Here is a 21,467-nt window from a genome sequence, read left to right on the forward strand (position 1 = left end):
TGCTAACCAGTGCTAAAGTGCATATGCTCTCTGGGTAAATTGTACTACTGATTGGTTTATCCATGATTGACTATTTAATTTACTTGTAAGTCCCTGGTAGAGTGCACTACATGTGCCGAGGGCAGGTAGATTAAATGCTACTAGTGGGCCTGCAGCACTGGTTGTGCCACCCACCTCAGTAGCCCCTTAACCCTGTCTCAGGCCTGCCATTGCAAGGCCTGTGTGTGCAGTTTCACTGCCACTTCGACTTGGCATTTAAAAGTACTTGCCAAGCCTAGAACTCCCCTTTTACTACATATAAGTCATCCCTAATGTGTGCCCTAGGTAACCCCTAGAGCAGGGTGCTGTGTAGGTAAAAGGCAGGACATGTACCTGTGTAGTTATATGTCCTGGTAGTGTGAAACTCCTAAATTCGTTTTTACACTACTGTGAGGCCTGCTCCTTTCATAGGCTAACATTGGGGCTGCCCTCATACACTGTTGAAGTGGCAGCTGCTGATCTGAAAGGAGCAGGAAGGTCATATTTAGTATGTCCAGAATGGTAATACAAAATCCTGCTGACTGGTGAAGTCGGATTTAATATTACTATTCTAGAAATGCCACTTTTAGAAAGTGAGCATTTCTTTGCACTAAAATCTTGTTGTGCCCTTCAATCCACGTCTGGCTAGGTTTAGTTGACAGCTCCTTGTGCATTCACTCAGACACACCCCAAACACAGGGTACTCAGTCTCACTTGCATACATCTGCATTTTGTATGGGTCTTCCTGGGCTGGGAGGGTGGAGGGCCTGCCCTCACACAAAGGACTTCCACACCCCCTACTGGGACTCTGGCAGACAGGATTGAGCTGAAAGGGAACTTGGTGCATTTCTTAGAGACTCTTTGAAGTCACCCCCACTTCAAAGGCACAACTTAGTATAAAACAGGGCCTCTGCCCTACCTCATCAGACACTTGCTGGAGAAGAAACCTGAACCAGAAACTACATCCTGCCAAGAAGAACTGCCTGGCTGCTCAAAGGACTCACCTGTCTGCTTTTCTACAAAGGACTGCTGCCTTGCTGTTGGCCTGCTGCCTTGCTGAACTCTTGCCTGGCTGTAAAAGTGCTCTCCAAGGGCTTGGATAGAGCTTGCCTCCTGTTCCCTGAAGTCTCAGGACCAAAAAGACTTCACTCTTCCTCTTGGACGCTCTGTGCTCCGAACTTTTCGACGCACAGCTTGTTCCGTGGCAAGAAAAACGCTGCACACCGACGCTGATCAACGCGACGCCTTCGGGACGACCGAAACTTTGACGCACGGCCTCGCAGGGACAACGCCGCCCGACTTCCCGGGAGAAATCGACGCAACGCCTGCCGTGAGATCAAAACTTTGACGCACGGCCTCGCAAGGACAACGCCGCCCGACTCCGCAGGAGAAATCGACGCGACGCCTGCCGTGAGATCAAAACTTTGACGCACGGCCTCGCAAGGACAACGCCGCCCGACTCCGCAGGAGAAATCGACGCAACGCCTGCCGTGAGATCAAAACTTTGACGCACAGCCTTGCAAGGACAACGCCGCCCGACTCCACAGGAGAAATCGACGCGACGCCTGCCGTGAGATCGAAACTTCGACGCGCAGCCCCGCAGAACGACGCGCAGCCGGAAAACAAGCAGGAAAATCCACGCACAGACCCGGGACATCTGGTAATCCCCGCGACCCACAGAAAGAGACTGTCCGCGCGCCGGAAAACGACGCCCGACTTCCCCGCGTGAAAATAACGACGCAAGTCCGTGTGTGCTGGGGAGAAATCGACGCACACACCCTTTTTCCACGCACCTCTTCCTTTGTGGCCCTCTGAGGAGATTTTCCACCAGAAACCAGGTACTTTGTGTTTGAAAGAGACTCTGTTTACTTTCTAAAGACTTAAGACACTTTATATCACTTTTCAGTGATATATTTACAAATTCATATTGCAACTTTGATCGTTTTGACCTGAAGATACCCAGATAAATATTATATATTTTTCTAAATACTGTGTGGTGTATTTTTGTGGTGTTATGCTATGGTGTTGTATGATTTATTGCACAAATGCTTTACACATTGCCTTCTAAGTTAAGCCTGACTGCTCGTGCCAACCTACCGGAGGGTGAGCACAGGCTGATTTTGGATTGTGTGTGACTTACCCTGACTAGAGTGAGGGTTCTTGCTTGGACAGAGGGCAACCTAACTGCCAACCAAAAACCCCATTTCTAACAGGAGGTACAAGATAAATGAACTTGAATGTTCATGCCAATAGGTCAGGTAGGTCTTTAAAGTTAGACCCTTAGGACATCACTCTTCAGGTCTGAGCCTCAAGTGGTTAGTGCTGGAGAGAAAGTGACACTCTTGTTAGGTGGTGAGAATCTGAATATAAAATGAGCAGAGTGAGATTGAGAACTCACAGAGCATGGCACATCAGATACATAATGATGGATGCATTCCATTTAGTATTGATCTCATTTGAGTAACTCTAGAATCCAATCAGTGCACATTGCCTATTACCTGGGATGAAAACTCTATTAAAATGCACGATTGCTATTGCTGGGGGTGGGACTCAAAATCTAATGCATTGTAACGATTTGGGAAATCTAATGATTTGCAATGATTTGGGTAATTCTGCCATTTTGTTGGTAATGCTAATCACCTTTTACTACAACTTGACTCCAGTGGGTATCTAAGTTAGAACTCTTTTGGGAGTGTGCCCAGTGTAATATATAAATATATATATATAGATGCAGGCTTCATATCAATAGTCTCAGCGCTCAAGCAGACACCATTTCACATGAACAACTATATGATAAAAAATGATTAAGACCTGTGAGGCCCACATTGACAGTGCTCACATACAATTCAATCTCTCAAGGACCTTTTACAACGATGCATGACACATCTCCTGTGCCCAATGATGGTGGAAAACAACTTATTAAATCCAGTACTCAAGGGTACAAAAGTAAAGTGAACAAGGTGAAGCAAGCTTGAAATACTGTAGTTCAAGTGAAGTTTAGAATATGATTAAAAGGGGGGTGGTTGGATACATTTTCTAAGCATCTGGATCACACGCCAAAGTCAAGTATTGTGTTCAACTTGAACTAATTATAGAAAGGCAGTCAGGATCCAATAAATAAGAAAAGCAGAAAAAATTGAAAACTGATTAGAGTCCTCTAGATTCAGAGTAGGGTAGTCTGAAGAAACTATTTTGAGTAGTGCTTGTGTTAGAAGAATAACAGCCCTTTCGAGACAAGCGGGTGATGGATATGCAAGAAACAACCACAGATCACCCTGACAGTCGAAAAGCAACAGTTGTATAACCAAATCCCTATTGGTCAATTATATTAAAATAATATTGTTTCTGAAATGATCCAACAATGGTCATGGTTTTATTCTTAATTGTGAAGGGCCTGGATATATGTGTAGTGAGGATGTATTCACCTTTTCTACAATTCACTTTTGATTTCTACTGAAGTTTCAGGCCCATTTGCCTTACTCGACCACTGTGTTTTTCAAATGAATAGAGAACCACCTCCCTGGTGAATAGCTTATACTGGTAAAATAATGGACTAGTAACAAATCAGAAATGTTGCCATGTACATGAAGACTCACATTTTTCTAAAGTTACACACTGTATAGAGTAAGGTGAATGTGGCCTTCCAGCCCCTCTACATTGTTGTTTTATTTACGAATGCCCAGGAAATGAAAATGATCCTTTATTACCTACATGTCTTTTTAAAGTCTGGCATGCCGTAAAAATACCTGAAATGTGTGAACACAAAAGGGCTTATTAGTCTTTTCCTGTGGATAAATTAATGAATAGGTTTTCACAGGATCTTATTAATGGCAAATTCTACTGGAAAGAATGTTGAATGGTGTGTGTAATTATAATGAAAATGTGTTGGAAATGTACCTTTGTTGAGATCTACCTTTGAAATTGTTCCAACTAGTATAGAGAGAACTTTATTTCATCCATTCCAATATATGGAGCAATGTCTGCGTTTCACTTGAATGCCAACATTTATATAATGATTGAAAAATATCAGGTGTATTTCTCAGCAGGAATGGCCATGGGCTATTGCCATCCAACCAGGTAACTGATGAATCCCTTGTTCCCTCAAAGTTGAGGGCAACCTTATTACCTTCAAGCTTTTTCTTTTTTTAGTAACAATGATTCATCCTTTCTCTGTCTAATATCTGAGGTGCCTTCCTCTCCCACTTCCAAAGGTATGTGAGGCCACTTTGTAGTGCAATTGAATATATACTACTTTGGGGAAAATGCATGATTGCACGCATATTTACAAACTTTGAATCAATATGATCAGAAGGTTTTTTATATTCCTTTTGTCTGCCTCCTAGGAGCTTACCTAGTTTACCCAATTTCTGCTAATGTGGTGGATGAATATGTTCTCCTTTGCCCCAGTTGTCTCTCAGGCTAAACTAGTCAACCAGGGTAGAAGAACCCACGACCAGTTGGATGTTCTGTCTTCTACTTACTCTGCTAGCCAGATGAAGGAGAGAAAGGTGACTAGTGAGCCTGCAGTGCCTTATAGCTAGAAGTCACGAAGAGCAAAGTACACAGAGGCAGGGGTGGAAACTCTTGACAGTTGAGAGTGTGCCTGCCTTTAGCCCTTTGCCTGTCTGCGTTCCGATCCGTAAGAGGCTTTGCCTAAAATTCGACAAAAGTTTACAGGAATTTAAAATATACATTAAAACCAAGTAAATTTTTTACAAGAAACAATATAAACACTGCTCATTCATTGGGAAAATGTAGAGACTCATTGAGGCACTGTGCAATGTGCCTTCATCGATCGTGGGAAGATGTATTCTCCCCAGCCTTGGTCACCACTATGATCTGATCAGAGCTTTTTAGATCTGTGCAGAACTCTCATTCCAAAACATCTGCAAGTTCTAACTGAGGCTGTGAATATCTCAAACCAAAGGCCCTGTCACTTAGACAGAAAAATCTTCACAACTCCGGCTGAAGTGCAATAAAAACGGTCTGGAACAGCTAACTTGCAATATACCAGAATCAGACTACCTGGGGTGCCCCTCTCTACTTGAAGACATTATTACTGTGTCAATTAATTACTGTGTCAGTACAACCAGTGTGTCTGACCTTTTCAAGCTTATGCCAGAGGCTTCCTCTGGACTATTCATGCTAACACTAAGCCCTACAATATGCATAACATGCACCTTTCATGCAATTCTTTCTTTCATTATTTTATTCCTGTAATATGTATCCATAAGGTAATACTGATTCCCATCACCTTTTAACATTTAATTTAGTTTCATGGAACAAAGCATTTTGATAAGACGTTGAAATATTGTGTGTACAGATGGTGGTCAAGATTATTCCTGAAAGCAGTTTTACATGATAAACTGAGAGGGATATTTGAATGTCATTTTGAAGAGAGGACCAGTATAATGGCTTTAGTAATTAAAAGGAAGGGATCTACTGGAGTGAAGTTGAGACCCCCCTCTTCCCATCCTCAAAGTGTCCTATTTCCCCTAATTGGACTCTGTATACTACATACTCTTAGTTATTTTGTCCTACCATGCATCACCGCTCCATATTTTTACCACTCATTCCTCTGCTGTTTCTCAGCATGTTTGCATGTCCTAGGTCAGCACTGTTGATCTTTCAGCCTTTATGCTAACTAAGCCTTATGTCTGTCTCAGGCATGCCAACCTTGCCCCACCACCCATTGCACTTCCAAGTCACATGCAACTTACTATCAGAAGACCTTTACTATGCCTGCGCCCGTAGACTTAGGCTTAGATTTCCAAGTGAAGTCAAATGACATTTTAAGACATCATAAACCCTTCAATACCCAGGATCCAAAACATTTCCCTAGACTCCAATAGAGAAAATGAAACTCATCTTGAACAGAAGAAGGAACGTTTCAATCTCTACAAAATCTGTTCATACGAGCCTCTCATCTTAGTTTGAGGGATAAAGAGACACATTTTACTTTTACGACTTTCGGTTTTTCTCCCATGGTCTTTTTTTAACTTAGAGACCTCCAAACATTCTCTTTCCAGATATCTTAGGGATCCTATTGATATATGGTGTTTCAGCTTGAAGCTCCAGTGGCCCAATACCATTCGGTGTATGGTTATATGAACCAAAAAAATAATCAAACCTCACGTAGCTTGTCATAGGTGCACAACATAGTGTGTAAATTGTTGAAGTGACATATTCCTAACACCTAAAGCCTGCTACGACCCTAAATGTAGATTATTTTTTTTGCACAAAGAATGGTCCTGAAATAGGCAAACAAAAAAAACTTGAAGCGAGACTGTGGTGAGGCTCTCTATTTACCCCATTAAAAAGAGAATTATCTTCCAAGTTAGATTAATGAAGGAAATCCACTACCATGGCAGACTGGTTTGTTCATATAAAGACATGGCAGGAGAGATATTTCAAAGATGATGGGTGTTCCACCTCATAGTTCAGGAGCTGGTAAAACACAATATTCAAAGTGGATGGATCATACCAACAACAATGTAATTCTGCTGAAAGGACAAAGTTCCCAAAATGTTCACTCTGGAAGAAAGTATGAGTACCTATGTTAGAGGCAAAACAGTTGTAACCAGGAGTAGTTATTTTGGGAGGTCTGGATCCCAGTAGTAACATTAAGAAGGTAGGTGTTTGAGGGAATAGGTTATGTCCCCTTAAACAAAACTATTGACTAATCTGCAACTCAATTTGTTCCTGGGCTGTATTCACTTTTTCTGCTCTCATTCCTTCTCTGTCTAGCCATTAAGCTACTCTTTGTCACACCATTATTTGCCCATGAAATATTGTCTCAGCTCGGTATCTCCACATGTTAGACATTGTGAGGTGATTATTAAGTGATATTTAAGCACTTTATAACACCTTGATACATAAATATCATAAGATTCTGAAAGGAACCATGGCTTAACTGTGAGATCCATGTGGAACAGACTTGCTACGGTGATACTAGGTTAGAAAGTTGGCTTGGTTACGTGCCAATAAGTTGGACTTTACCTGCTAGGAGCAGTGACCTAGACCCTGATGAAATCTGAAATAGGACCTGCTGACTTGAAGTCCTTTGTGGGGACAGTTTTATGACTAGAGCCTTCCCAGAAGCCACAAGGTCATCCCACTCTGCTGTGATTCAAGAAGTGGAGCATCTGGGTTGTGGAGCAGTTGCACTGCTATTGATGTCAGAGTAAGACCTGCCATTTCCACAACTCATTATTAGCAGGTATCTGTATCATTCCTTCTTCAGCACACAAGGGAAAGATGAAGTTAAATTTTAAACCCCAAGTGAGGGGCCTAGTTTTGCTACTGGAGGAGATGAGCCTCAACCACCTATCTAGCTCTTAGGGTTTTGGAAATATTGCTACTTGAAGTCACAGTCAAATCAAATAAAATCATTAACATTTATAAAGCGCGCTACTCATCCGTGCGGGTCTCAAGGCGCTAGGGGAAAAGGGGGGGTTATCGCTGCTCGAACAGCCAGGTCTTTAGGAGTCTCCGGAAAGCGAAGTGGTCCTGGGTGGTCCTGAGGCTGGTGGGGAGGGAGTTCCAGGTCTTGGCCGCCAGTAAGGAGAAAGATCTCCCACCCGCCGTGGAGCGGCGGATGCGAGGGACAGCAGCGAGTGCGAGGCCAGAGGAGCGGAGGAGGCGGGTGGGGACGTAGAAGCTGAGGCGTCTGTTGAGGTATTCCGGTCCCTTGTCATGGAGGGCTTTGTGTGCGTGGGTGAGAAGTCGGAAGGTGATCCTTTTGCTGACTGGGAGCCAATGCAGGTGTCTCAGGTGTGCGGAGATGTGGCTGCTGCGGGGTACGTCGAGGATGAGGCGGGCCGAGGCGTTTTGAATGCGTTGCAGGCGATTTTGGAGTTTGGCTGTGGTCCCGGCGTAGAGGGTGTTGCCGTAGTCCAGGCGGCTCGTGACGAGGGCGTGGGTCACGGTTTTTCTGGTGTCGGCGGGGATCCAGCGGAAGATCTTGCGGAGCATGCGGAGGGTGAGGAAGCAGGCGGAGGACACGGCGTTGACTTGCTTGGTCATGGTGAGAATAGGGTCCAAGATGAAGCCGAGGTTGCGGGCGTGGTCTGTGGGGGTCGGTGCGGTGCCGAGGGCCGTGGGCCACCAGGAGTCGTCCCAGGCGGACGGGGTGTTGCCGAGGATGAGGACTTCCGTTTTTTCAGAGTTCAGCTTTAGGCGGCTGAGCCTCATCCAATCTGCGACGTCCTTCATACCCTCTTGTAGATTGGTCTTGGCGCTGGCGGGGTCCTTGGTGAGGGAGAGTATAAGTTGGGTGTCGTCGGCGTAGGAGGTGATGATGATGTCGTGCTTGCGTACGATGTTGGCGAGGGGGCTCATGTAGACATTGAAGAGTGTCAGACTGAGTGATGAGCCTTGAGGTACGCCGCAGATGATCTCGGTGGGTTCTGAGCGAAACGGAGGGAGGTAGACTCTTTGGGAACGGTTTGCGAGGAAGGAGGCAATCCAGTCCAGGGCCTGGCCTTGGATCCCGGTGGAGCGGAGGCGGGTGATTAGGGTGCGGTGACAGACGGTGTCAAAGGCAGCTGAGAGGTCGAGAAGAATGAGGGCGACTGTTTCACCGTTGTCCATCAGGGTTCTGATGTCGTCTGTGACTGAGATGAGGGCGGTTTCAGTGCTGTGGTTGGTTCGGAATCCGGTTTGTGAGGGGTCGAGCAGGTTGTTGTCTTCCAGGAAGGGGGTCAGCTGTTTGTTGACGGTCTTCTCTATTACTTTGGCTGGGAAAGGCAGAAGAGAGATGGGGCGGAAGTTTTTCAGGTCGCTCGGTCAGCCGTAGGTTTCTTTAGTAGGGCATTGACTTCGGCGTGTTTCCAGCATTCGGGGAAGGTAGCAGAAGAAAAAGAAGAGTTGATGACGGTCTGGAGGTGCGGGGCGATGATGTCGTCGGCTTTGTTAAAGATGAAGTGTGGGCAGGGGTCCGAAGGGGCGCCGGAGTGGATAGAGTTCATGATGGATTTGGTTTCTTCTGTGTTGATGTGGGTCCAGTTGTTGAGGGTGATGGCCGGGGATGCGGGTTCGGTGGTGTTTGGTTGGGTCTGGTGTCCGAAGCTGTCGTGGAGGTCGCTGATCTTGCGATGGAAGAAAGTGGCGAGGGATTCACACAAATCCTGTGAGGGCGTGACGGCGTTGGCGTTGGGGTTGGAGAACTCCTTGACGATGCTGAAGAGTTCTCTGCTGTTGTGGCTGTTTTTGTCCAGTCTGTCGGTGAAAAAGTTCCTTTTGGCAGCGCGGATCAGGTGGTGGTGTTCGCGGGTAGCGTTCTTGAGGGCGGTCATGTTGTCAGCGGTGTGGTCCTTGCGCCAGGCTTTCTCAAGGGCGCGACAAGTTTTCTTTGATTCTTTGAGGGTGTCAGAGAACCAGAGAGGTTTTTTGGTGTTGGTCTGTCGATGCGTGCGTTTGAGGGGAGCAAGGTTGTCTGCGTAGTTGGAGATCCAGTTTGTGAGGTTGAGGGCTGCGTCGTTTGGGTCGGTGGTGAGGGTGGGTTGGTTGACGGCGAGTGCGGAGAAGAGTTGCTCTTCAGGGATCTTGTTCCACTGTCGACTAGGGATGGGTTGAGTGTGGAGGTGGCGGGTCTCGCGTCGGAATGTGAAGTGGACGCAGCTGTGGTCGGTCCAGTGTAGGGCGGAGGTGTGGCTGAAGAAGACGTGTTTGCTGGCGGAGAAGATAGGGTCGAGCGTGTGTCCGTCGATGTGGTTGGCGGTGTTCACCAGTTGTTTGAGGCCGAGGTTGGAGAGGTTGTCGAGCAGGGTGGTGGTGTTGGGGTCGTTGTTTTGTACCAGATGGAAGTTGAGGTCGCCTAGGAGGATGTAGGCCGGTGAGGCGAGGGCATGCGGGGAGATGAAGTCGGCGATGGCGTCGCTGAAAGGGGAGCGTGGTCCGGGAGGACGGTAGACGAGGGATCCTCTGAGGGTGGTCCTCGGGTCGGTGCGAATCTGAAAATGCAGGTGTTCAGCGGCGAGAGGGGTGTCTTCGGTGGAGGTGGTGACGCTGATGGAGTCTTTGAAGACGATGGCGATACCTCCTCCTGCTTGGTTGGTGCAGTCTTTCCTGGAGATCTTGTAGCCTTCGGGGATGGCGGTGGCGATGTCTGGAGCAGAGGAGGCGTTCATCCAGGTCTCCGTGATGAAGGCGATGTCCGGTGCTGTGGAGTCCAGGAGGTCCCAGAGTTCAACGGCGTGTTTGTGGACGGAGCGAGCGTTGACTAGGATGCACTCGAGGTGGTTGATGGCGCGTGGGCTTGTGGTCGTGGTAGTTGCATGGTGGAAGATGCGTTTGCAGGAGTTGCAGGCGAAGGGTCCATGGGTGCGTTTGGGGTGAGCTTGGAAGCAGGTGTTGGAGCGTCCTGGGTTGAGGGCGTGGAGGGTGGTGGGGTCGTAGCGGATCAGCGGGGCTTGGGAGAGCTGGGGACCAGGGGTCGTGGTGCTGGGCGTGGGCCAGGCACGGACGGGCGCAGACGGGCGCAGACGGGCTTGCCTCTGGTGCGCCTCTGGCGCGCAAGCGGCGCGCCCGCTGCGCCCAGTCGCGCAGCGGCCGCCATATGAGGTAGGAGGGGGGGGAGGGGTCAGCTGGGGGCGAATGGGAGCTGGAAGGCGGGGGCGTGCAGGAGGTCGCGGCGGGAAAGTGCGAGGGAGGGGGGGACAGGTAGAGTGAGAAGAGCTGGGGGAGGGGGGCTTAAGGGTGGAGGGGGGTGAGTGTTAGGAGGTTTAGGAGATTAGGGAGATAGATAGGAGTAGGGTTGTGAAGATAGGGGAGGGGGGTTGTAGAGGTGGGTGAGGGTGAGAGGTAGAGTGAGAGGATAGGAAGATAGGTAATAGAGGGGGTGGCGGGAGGGGGGGAGAGATAGAGAAATAGATAGAGAAAATAGATAGATAGAGAAATCGATGTATAGAGAAATAGATAGAGAGATAGGAAGATAGGAGGAGGTGGAGAGTGAGGGAGTTAGATAGTGGGATAGAGAGATAGAGAGATAGGTAGATAGGAGGAGTGAGGGAGGTAGATAGTGAACGGGTTAGATAGGGGAGATAGAGAGGGGGATGCGAGTGAGGGAGGGGGATGAGGCAGGAGCAGGAGGGCAGGCGCGGGGAGAAGAAGACGGAGGAGGCAGAAGAGCCGAAGGCAGAAGATAGAAGACAGAAGACCAGAAGACCAGAAGACCAGAAGAACAGAAGAACAGAAGAACAGAAGACCGGAAGAACAGAAGACCGGAAGAACAGAAGAAAGGAAGACCGGGAGAACAGAAGAACACAGAAGAACACAGAAGAAGATACAGAAAACGAAGAACAGAGGGCAGAAGACCACAGAAGAAGATGAGGAAGAAGAGAGGCGACAGGAGAGGCTGAGAAGCACACAGAAGAAGAGAGAAGACGGGGAAAAGAAGAGTACAGAAGAAGATTACAGACGAGGAGCGAGGAGGAAGAACAGAGAAGAAGAAAAGAAGCAGGAGAAGGAGAGAGGGTGAGTAGCGCGGGGCAGAGCGAGGGGCTGGGAGGTGGGGGGTACTTACTGTGAGGTGGGTCTCAGGAACTCAGGAACCTGGAGGAGCTGGAGGAGCTACAGCGGCAGTGGGGAGCGACCTACCCTTGGGTCAAGGGTCGCTACCACTGTCGCGCAGCGGCCGCCATATGAGGTAGGAAGGGGGGGGAGGGGTCAGCTGGGGGCGAATGGGAGCTGGGGGGCGGGGGCGTGCAGGAGGTCGCGGCAGGAAAGCGCGAGGGAGGGGGGGGACAGGTAGAGTGAGAAGAGCTGGGGAAGGGGGGTTTAAGGGTGGAGGGGGGTGAGTGTTAGGAGGTTTAGGAGATTAGGGAGAAAGATAGGAGTAGGGTTGTGAAGATAGGGGAGGCGGGGTTGTAGAGGTGGGTGAGGGTGAGAGGTAGAGTGAGAGGATAGGAAGATAGGTAATAGAGGGGGTGGCGGGAGGGGAGGAGAGATAGAGAAATAGATAGAGAAAATAGATAGATAGAGAAATTGATAGATAGAGAAATAGATAGAGAGATAGGAAGATAGGAGGAGGTGGAGAGTGAGGGAGTTAGATAGTGGGATAGAGAGATAGAGAGATAGGTAGATAGGAGGAGTGAGGGAGGTAGATAGTGAACGGGTTAGATAGGGGAGATAGAGAGGGGGATGCGAGTGAGGGAGGGGGATGAGGCAGGAGCAGGAGGGCAGGCGCGGGGAGAAGAAGACGGAGGAGGCAGAAGAGCCGAAGGCAGAAGATAGAAGACAGAAGACCAGAAGACCAGAAGAACAGAAGAACAGAAGAACAGAAGAACAGAAGACCAGAAAAACAGAAGACCGGAAGAACAGAAGACGGGAAGAACAGAAGAAAGGAAGACCGGGAGAACAGAAGAACACAGAAGAACACAGAAAAACACAGAAGAAGATACAGAAAACGAAGAACAGAGGGCAGAAGACCACAGAAGAAGATGAGGAAGAAGAGAGGCGACAGGAGAGGCTGAGAAGCACACAGAAGAAGAGAGAAGACGGGGAAAAGAAGAGTACAGAAGAAGATTACAGACGAGGAGTGAGGAGGAAGAACAGAGAAGAAGAAAAGAAGCAGGAGCAGGAGAGAGGGTGAGTAGCGCGGGGCAGAGCGAGGGGCTGGGAGGTGGGGGGTACTTACTGTGAGGTGGGTCTCAGGAACTCAGGAACCTGGAGGAGCTGGAGGAGCTGCAGCGGCAGGGGGAGCGACCTACCCTTGGGTAGTCAAGCTTATCTATAATACTGACCAGTTGCTGGTTCGGCTTATTGTGCCACCAGGAACTGTTGTGGTTTTTCCTGCCACACGGGCTTCTGCTTCACCAAAAGAAACAGTCACTGGCACATCTCAGGACAAAGACCCCTAAAGGAAAGTCATCTGTTGGACTCAATAGAGAAAGCTGACTTCCATTTCCTTCAGGGCCCCTGAATAACATAGCAATCACTGCAGTCCTTAAGCTCTAGTTCACTATGAACTGCTTCTATAACCGGATCAGAAGATAAATGGGGACTAGCTTTTTGGGTGCTGGGTTTTTGGTCTCTTCATTTTTAGGATGACACCTTTATTCTTGCCTACTCCTGCTCGTGGGAGTGGCACCTTTTATGTCACTATGTGCTATCTCAGACATATCCAGGCATTGCAACCTAATCTAGCATCACTGCATCTATATCTATTTGCCATAAAGCAAATACTAACAGAAATCTAGTGCTGAGCGATATTAAATTATTATACTAATAATGGAGGTCATATCTTCCCATCAACGGTGCTGTGTGAGCATTCTTATGATTTAACTGTACACTTACCTGCTAAGTATAGTTATGTCTTCACCTAAACTCTGTTTAGGCATTGATTTTATTAAGTGTTATTTACTGGGTCATATTGAATCAGAGTTTCTAACTCTCTCCACCTACAGGAGTAAGTAATGGCTGCTCATCGTTACTTCTTCAACAGAGTCAAGTACCTCCAGTGAATAAACGTAGACATCCATTTGGAGTGCACGTGTATTGTCATGGAACATCACAGGTAAATGGTATCCACAAGGTTACTACCCAGTAATCATAGACTTCCATAAGAACCCCTGTACCAGTGTATTGCCATTTTCCAGAGCTTTGTAAAAAGAAAAAGAAATGAGGCACTTGCTTAGACCCATTGATGTAGAATTTACGTGGGGACTCAGGAATTTGCTGGAAATACCTGATTCACTCGATGGCTGCTATATGTCTAGGTGTGCCATCCCCACCCTTAAAACCTACAACTTCACAATTTTGCCATGCACTACCTTGCTTATTCTGGGTACCTCTTCAACTCACATTTCATCAGCAGGATAGCTGAGTGAGTTGACAGCTTGCTGCTGGAAGATGCGGCTCAAAGATCGATCCACCTGGAGGTCACTCGGTTGTATAATGGCAAATATGCCTTCAGTTCTTCTTACTTTGATACAAATGTGGACCAATAATTGCGATAAAAGTAACACTAGCTATTTACAATGATTGAATACAGCAGCAGAGTTCGGCACTTGGAAAAAACACCAATGCAGAATGAAGCACTAATCAAACAGCAAGTTATTATCATTAGGATAATTATTAGAATTACAGGTTGCCTCTATGCTATCTCTGCTTTTCAACATGTGCCACAGCAGTAAGCTTTCTTCTTTGATGGAAGACAGCATTTTCCTGTGTGCTCGAGAACAAAGTATGCCTTGGAGGAGGGTTCATTCAATGTGTGCCTTATTTTCGATTAGGTTTTCACCACTTTACGAATTCTATGTGTGATTTAATGTGTGCAGTATTCTGATTTTGGTTTTAGCCATGTTACGAATTTCTATGTGTAATCAGTTGAAATGTTCACTCACAAACGAACTTATAACCAATATTCTACGTATACAAGATGGCAACACGTTTTACTACAGGTACATCTGTAAGCTTCACTCAAACCTTATGCAAACTCAGCAGCACGATGTGTACACTAATATTACCATGACTAAAAACTATTACCATTATGCAATGTAGTGGTATTCAGTTTACTGCCTTCCGAGGATGGACGCCTCAAATTAATTTATTGCTAATTAAATCTATGATTTGCAAATTACAAAAGTTATCAAGTCGGAGCATTTTACTTTTTGATGGATGAAGGAGGTTCACTGAACTCAAACCTGACAGCTAATACATGCTCTAATCTGCAGGTCACGAGCTTGATCCTCCTGCTCTCAATTCTGTCTTCCATCCCTGGAACGAGGTTGGCAAATGTACAGCATTACATATGCTCATTATAATACCCTTAGATATTGGGTTACTAGTTGAACGTGTTAGAGGCCCCACTCAAATAATAAATACAATCCTTGCAGGGTTAACCACAAAAGTCACTAAATAAATATGTGCTTAACCTTCTGGTAGGTTGGTATAAAAGCAGTCAGGCTTAACTTAGAGGCAGTGTGTAAAATGTCTATGCAGCATTCATAGTAAAGTGAAAACACAACACAAGAAAAATCCCAAACCAATTTAGGAAAATAAAGAATATTTTAATCTATAAAATGACACCGAAACAACAAAAATATTTAGAGTTTTTTTTTTTAAAGTTTTGGGTGAAAACAGCATTAAAAAGCACAAGTGCAGGCTGACCGTAATAGAGTGCTGGTTGGATACAAGAACCAAGCTCGTCCCACTGAAGAGTTACCTTCTCAAGTCTGCATGAGGAGCTGCTGTTCTGATTGGTGAGGGACGCAAGAAGGTCAATGTTGGCATGAAGAGCAGGTTGGACATTATGTACAGTCCCTTTTGTAGTGCCAAAAGCCATTCATCATTGTAGCTTTATGTTGATGGTCCTCACAGGCTGCCACTATTGGTGTGAAAAGCAGGTCTTGCTTGAACTTCACATTGGTGGTTGTTGCAGATGGTTATTGTTGGTGTGGAGAAACAGGTCCTGCTTGAGGTCATGAGGACCCCAAAATGTCTGTATCTTGACCATTTCTTCAGGAGGAGTTGACCCTGATGCCTACCAATGGTCCAGTACCTGGGAGGCTCCTCTTGGGGAGATCAAGGCTCACTCCAGCAAAGGCCATCAGCAGGACTCAGGCAGGTCCAGGCAGATTCAGGCCAGTCCACATGGTGCAGGTCAGCTTGGCAGTTGCAGAGAGTTCTGTGGAAGCTTGTGACACTGTAGCTCAAACAGGAGGTCAGCCAAGTGACTCTTGGAGTCACTTCTGTGTAGCCTACTTTCACGGCAAGCAGGTGCATTCTTCTTATTCAGAAGGCAGAGCAGTCCTTCTTCTGAATCTTCCACAGGTCCAGGAGTATTGTGATCAGAGGTTCTGAAGGTGTCACTTTTATCCACAGTGACAGCCTGTGGGTATGGCTCCATATTGTCTTGAGTGACAAACGGCAGACCTAGATGTGAAGAGCATTTGTCAGTGGCAGAGCAGGCACCCCTTAGAAGTCAGGACATGAATGGACAAGCTGTGACTCTACCTCTATGAAGCTCAAGAAGGCTGAGTACAACCTCCCTAGGACATAGTGGTCAGGAGAGAATTACGCTGCCCCACACCCAAGTTCAGACATTCCCATGTCTGGAAATAATACAGAAAACATCACAGGAGAGCCATTCCTGTTATGGACTTGCAGAATGCTGCATTTAGTTTAGGCAGAAAATGCCAACTTTTTAAAAATTTGACTTAACCCCTTAAGTGTGTTTTACATGACAATCTGAGTGAAAACAGCATTTCTCTTTCTGGTCCCAAACTGAAGTTATTATTACTTAATAGTTGTAGTTTGTGTTATATTATTCTATTTTGTGTCAAGGGGTGTTCTGTGGGTGTTACAAGGGCATTCCTATGCAAGCATGCATGGGTTCTGACACAAAGTCTTATCTACTAAAAAGGGTAGCTAGGACTTTGCAACAAATATGACGCCTCCTTGAGAAAGGTGTACGTTTTGCTGAAAAGTTTTATTTCTCTGCATTTGCGCTGCATTGTACAGCACAAACATGAAGTGGGAATAATGTGAAGCCATGTCTAAGCATACTATTTTTTACCGCAAGTGTCACCTTCTAGTATAACATCTAAGATTGATAACCTGTACACACCATTGCAGAGATGATGGGTTGGAAAGTCTGTAAGATCTGAGAGATGGTTGCTACCCCTTCAACACTACCCACAATCCAAAACACCATTCCTTCTTAAGTCACCATGCTTTAGCGCCCAATCTTCTGCCTCACACTCCCCTCACTCACAAATATCCCACTCACACATTTCATTCATTCACAATGTCCTCTCCTCTCATTCTTACTCACAGACAACCTGTGACATTAGTATAGCACTGAAAAGGATGGCGAGGGTCTAATTCTACTAACTACATCTGAAAAAGGAGCACAGAGTGGATGTGGCCAGGAAAGTCTTCAGATACCATTTCCATCAAGTGTGACCCTATTAAATCATGTTGAAGTGACGCTGTCAAATTACCTACAATGCATGGTGTGCTGCTGACCTCAAAGATACATACATGCTTAATAGGTTAAAAACAAAATGACCACAGTGAAGCACATTAATAACTGGAGTTGGAGGCTGGAGATTTCTTTTAGTCTCTTCAGTTATTTTGAAAAATAATTCATGTTTTGTGAAAGAATTTGCATTATTAAATGTGTTAGTTTATTTAAAACTTTAATCTTGATTTAAAAAAAAAAAAATTACTAGCCATCAGCAAGAGAGATGGACTTAGCCTGAAGTGATCAGTATAAAGGGGACTTGCTCAACCTTGCCCCTCCTTTAAAAATACAAGTGGCACAGTAAAACATGTGATATGGTGTTATTTTCTGTGACAATCTGGTGTCCTTTCAAAAGAGCCTGCGCATGTGCAGTTATGAATACTCCACAGGTGCCCTTATAGCCCCAAAACACCAAATTGGTGTCACTAATATAAGATTCTATCCCAGGACAGGCTAAGACACGTTCATCCTAAGAAACAAAAATCCAAGTCTGTTTAATGTAAAAGAGTAAAAACATGAGTAATGCATAGGACGTGAGTGTCTAACATAGATCCATGAGAGCCCGCTCCATGCAAGAATGTAACAAAATATAATTTATTACATCGTTTTGATTCTGAAAATATTGGATGAATTCTGCTCTCCTAGACCTAGTTTGGACACAGCAGGTGTAGAGTGCCAGCAGGCCAGGACATCCCAAAAATCATTTGCTTAGGGCTAACAAAGTCTGTAGGACTCAGAGGCCACCATCATCAAATGGCAGGTGACATGTCTCAGTAAGATACTTCTTTCCTGAGTCTGGTAGCCTTCTGAAGTTGTTAAAATTACTACTATAAACTGGATAATAGTAGCACCTAGGACTTACAGATCAGGAAAATGGCAACAATTTAGAATTAAGCAGTGTATGACAAATAAGCTGATATTATGTTATTAAAAGGAAGGTAATAGGTCTGCGTCACTTTAATACCTCTGCTTGATAGTTGCCAAACAAGTCATAACTCCAGTGTAGGAGACATGCTGTTTCATTATTTAGAAGATGGGGATACAGGGAGCTTGAGGTGGCACACCAGAAGTGTTAGTGGCTATGGGGAGGTGGGTTAATGGTAGAATGGACACCATCTTTCTTATGTTGTGATTTAGTTTAACAAACCATTGCCATCTTTAATTTTGTTCACTTGATGCAATTAAAGTAAACCAAGACTACAATTCCCAGAATGCTTTAGGTGGTTAACTGAAAAGCCAGCATTGGAAGCTTAGAGCCTGATTTTTATCTTCACGTCAGACTGCGCTCAGCCCATTGTGGCAGAGTATTTAACTCCGTCACCCTGGCTGAGGTTTTGACTGACAAATGTTTTAATGCCTGTTGGTCTGGTGAACATTTGAAGCATTGACAGAAACTACCTTTAAGGCGGTTCCAATAAAATGAATTGTAACTTTGCATTTTGTACTGCCATTTGCTCTTTACGGTCAGGGTTTAACATAACCTAAACCAATCATAAGTAATTAACAGCAAAATAAAATCTTAAAATGATAACACAAAAATGAATATAATGGTTTCTATTTATATTTCACTGATATAGGAAACGGCAGCGGAGTTAATTTGAAAATCAAAAATGAAAATAAAAGAGTCACCTTTCTAAGCTACAAACTCCACACAGTTTTCAAGTAAATATAGCTTTGCAATAAAAAATAAAAAAAAACTGTATAGTTAAAAAAAAAGTTGCATAAATTAAACACTGAAAATAAGCAAAACTATTATTCAAACATACAAAACTGCTTTTTAAACAGGCAAAAATAAAGCAGCTGCCCCATAACTTGCAAAAATAAATAAGGACATCAACAAACATCACTACAAAATAAAACAACACAAAATCTGTAAGTATAAATGTAAAAAATGGAATGTGCATTTAAAAACTATTGCTAGTTAAAAATGTAGTTGGTGCACACAATTGATCAATATATAACTAAAAAATCATGGATGTAACAGTGAAAAGAGCTACTCACATCACATCTCAAAAAGAAAAACGGGTATTGTGTCATAGGGGATATACCTATAAGTTAGAGAACATATGAACAGAAAATACACACAGAAAATGCACAAAGAAGGGCTATGACTCAAAACAATGTAGTACTGAATATAAGAGAACAGAATCACTAGACAAAATAAAAGTTAGACATGTTTTATAAGACTTTAAGGAAGCAAACACTACTTCATAATAACTACAGGAATGATTATAAAAACTGTCATGCCAAACTTTACTGACTATACTACAGGGCAACTCCCAGGGATCCCAAATTCAAAAAGCTTTATGGAACATACCAGGAAATTTAAAACTGAAACCCTTGCTGCTCCTAAAACATTACAAGATATAAATGTGCCAGATATCTTAACCACAACAGACAGTGAGGAACGTCTTATTATATAACTGTAATGATGATATCAGTATAATAATTTATGTAACAGAAGACAATCTGCTAAAATCGACACAAATTAGAATGTGGATGATGGATGGCACATTTATATCATGCACTCTTCCATTCACACAAATTTACACCATACACGATGAGTATCACAACACAAACATACCATTAGTATGTATCAAAGTAAGTTCTACATACCATAAACTACTAACTAAAATCAAATCCAAACCTAACAATTACTATCCTCAAAAAGTTACCATTTACCTTGTACAAGCAATGATTTGTTCCATATAAAAACATACCCCAATAGAGCTATGTAGGACTGCTACTATCACTTCAATCAGAGTATTTGGAGACACCTCCAAAATCCTACACTGTGTGCAGTACGCAATAAATGTTCATTTTGCCAATGAGATGAAAAAATGAATTTACATTCCATATGTCTAAGGTGCAGAAGCAAACCCATACAACCTCCTCAAAGAATCTCCCCACTACCAAACACATAATCTCAAGCTAAGTTCTGTAGTAGGACTATTTAGAAGATACTTGGGTTAGAAGACTGCACTGTTTCAGTCACAGATGCCAACTCAAGTATAAAATACCATAATGAAATGTTGATGACAGTACTATACAGTATACGCTCAAACATCAATCTTTGGTTCAAAAACATAATTGCCTCACATTTCCATAGCAGAACATTATGGAATTTGTGATTAGCAGCAAATGTTTTATCACTCAGTGTTCTAACACTCTATTAATAAAAAAATGTAGTTTGCAGGTGTGCTTGGGACGATTGTTATGGACAGGAACAGGCCAAAACTGTGACTGTGTACTGCAAATGTGGTCTTTAGATTGTTGAAGTTGTGTCCTATTCCCATTCCATGCAAAAGGCATACCCATTCACGTGGGTTGCTGTTTTATCAGGACAAGTGTAGAAACCTTGGATAGAGCTACTTTTAAAGCCACCCAGAAATAGAAATCATAGAAGTCTTAGGATGTATGCATTATAAAAGTGTATGCCTTTCATTAGTATTTTGTATAATACAGCTCTATGCACAGAAGGCTGGCAGTGTGCTCTTCAGAAAGCAAAAAAGAAAACAGGAAATAATACACAATATTAACAAATCATACAGCAGAGATGCAGAACCAAATTTAAAAAACAAGAAGAAGTATGCTGTGGTTTTAGTTGGAGAGAGGTATCTGGATATGGAGGACCTAAATGAGAATTATTGTGAGCCAATATGAATAAGTATATATCAGCTGTTTCTCCACTTTATATCTGAACAGTGGGAAAGAGGGGGAGGTGTGTAAATTCAAAGATAGGGCCTTCCATATTTTACACACATTACTGGAGAAAGATCTTTATAACGTGGAAGATTTTTTTAATCTTCTGAGTTTGAGGCAAAGAGCCACTCGTCCTCTCAGATTCCTTTTTACACCTGAGACATTGTACATGATCCTGGCAGCGCTCGTACACATCTGGTATGTTTCCAAGCAGCCTTGAGGTGATACCTGTGTTGAAAAACTAGACATCCTATAGTGGGGTTTTGCTTCTTGCTGCTTTCCAAATTTCCAAGATGCACAGTATTTGAAATCGGGTTTCTAGTTGGCAGAGGTTTGCACCCTGTCCATGCAGGAAACACAATCCTAGTAAGGGTAAGTCAGATACATACCATAAATTAACAGATGCTCACTCTTTTGTAGCTGCTACAGAGCAGGCGGGCAACTTAGGAGGCAATTTGTAAAGTATTGGCACAACTCTTCAAACAGTAAGACAGTTAAAAAACCACAAAAAGACTGTACTCCAAGTTAAAAAATTGATTATATTTTAATGAAGAAAACAAGGCCTAAATGACTAACATCTAGTCGAAGTTTAAGTTATGTTTTTTAAAGAATATACTTAGTTGTAGTGCTTAGAAGCATACAGCACAAACCAGGGCTATTGGACTGTGCTACACCAGATCAAATCTGAGAGGTCAGGCCAGCCGTAATGCAGCGCGGGTTGGATACAGGGACCAGCCTTGGCCCACTGAAAACAGTACCTGGCTCAGAGTTCTGTCAA

This window comes from Pleurodeles waltl, chromosome 4_2 (genome assembly GCF_031143425.1).
Source record: "Pleurodeles waltl isolate 20211129_DDA chromosome 4_2, aPleWal1.hap1.20221129, whole genome shotgun sequence".
Lineage (NCBI taxonomy): Eukaryota > Metazoa > Chordata > Amphibia > Caudata > Salamandridae > Pleurodeles > Pleurodeles waltl.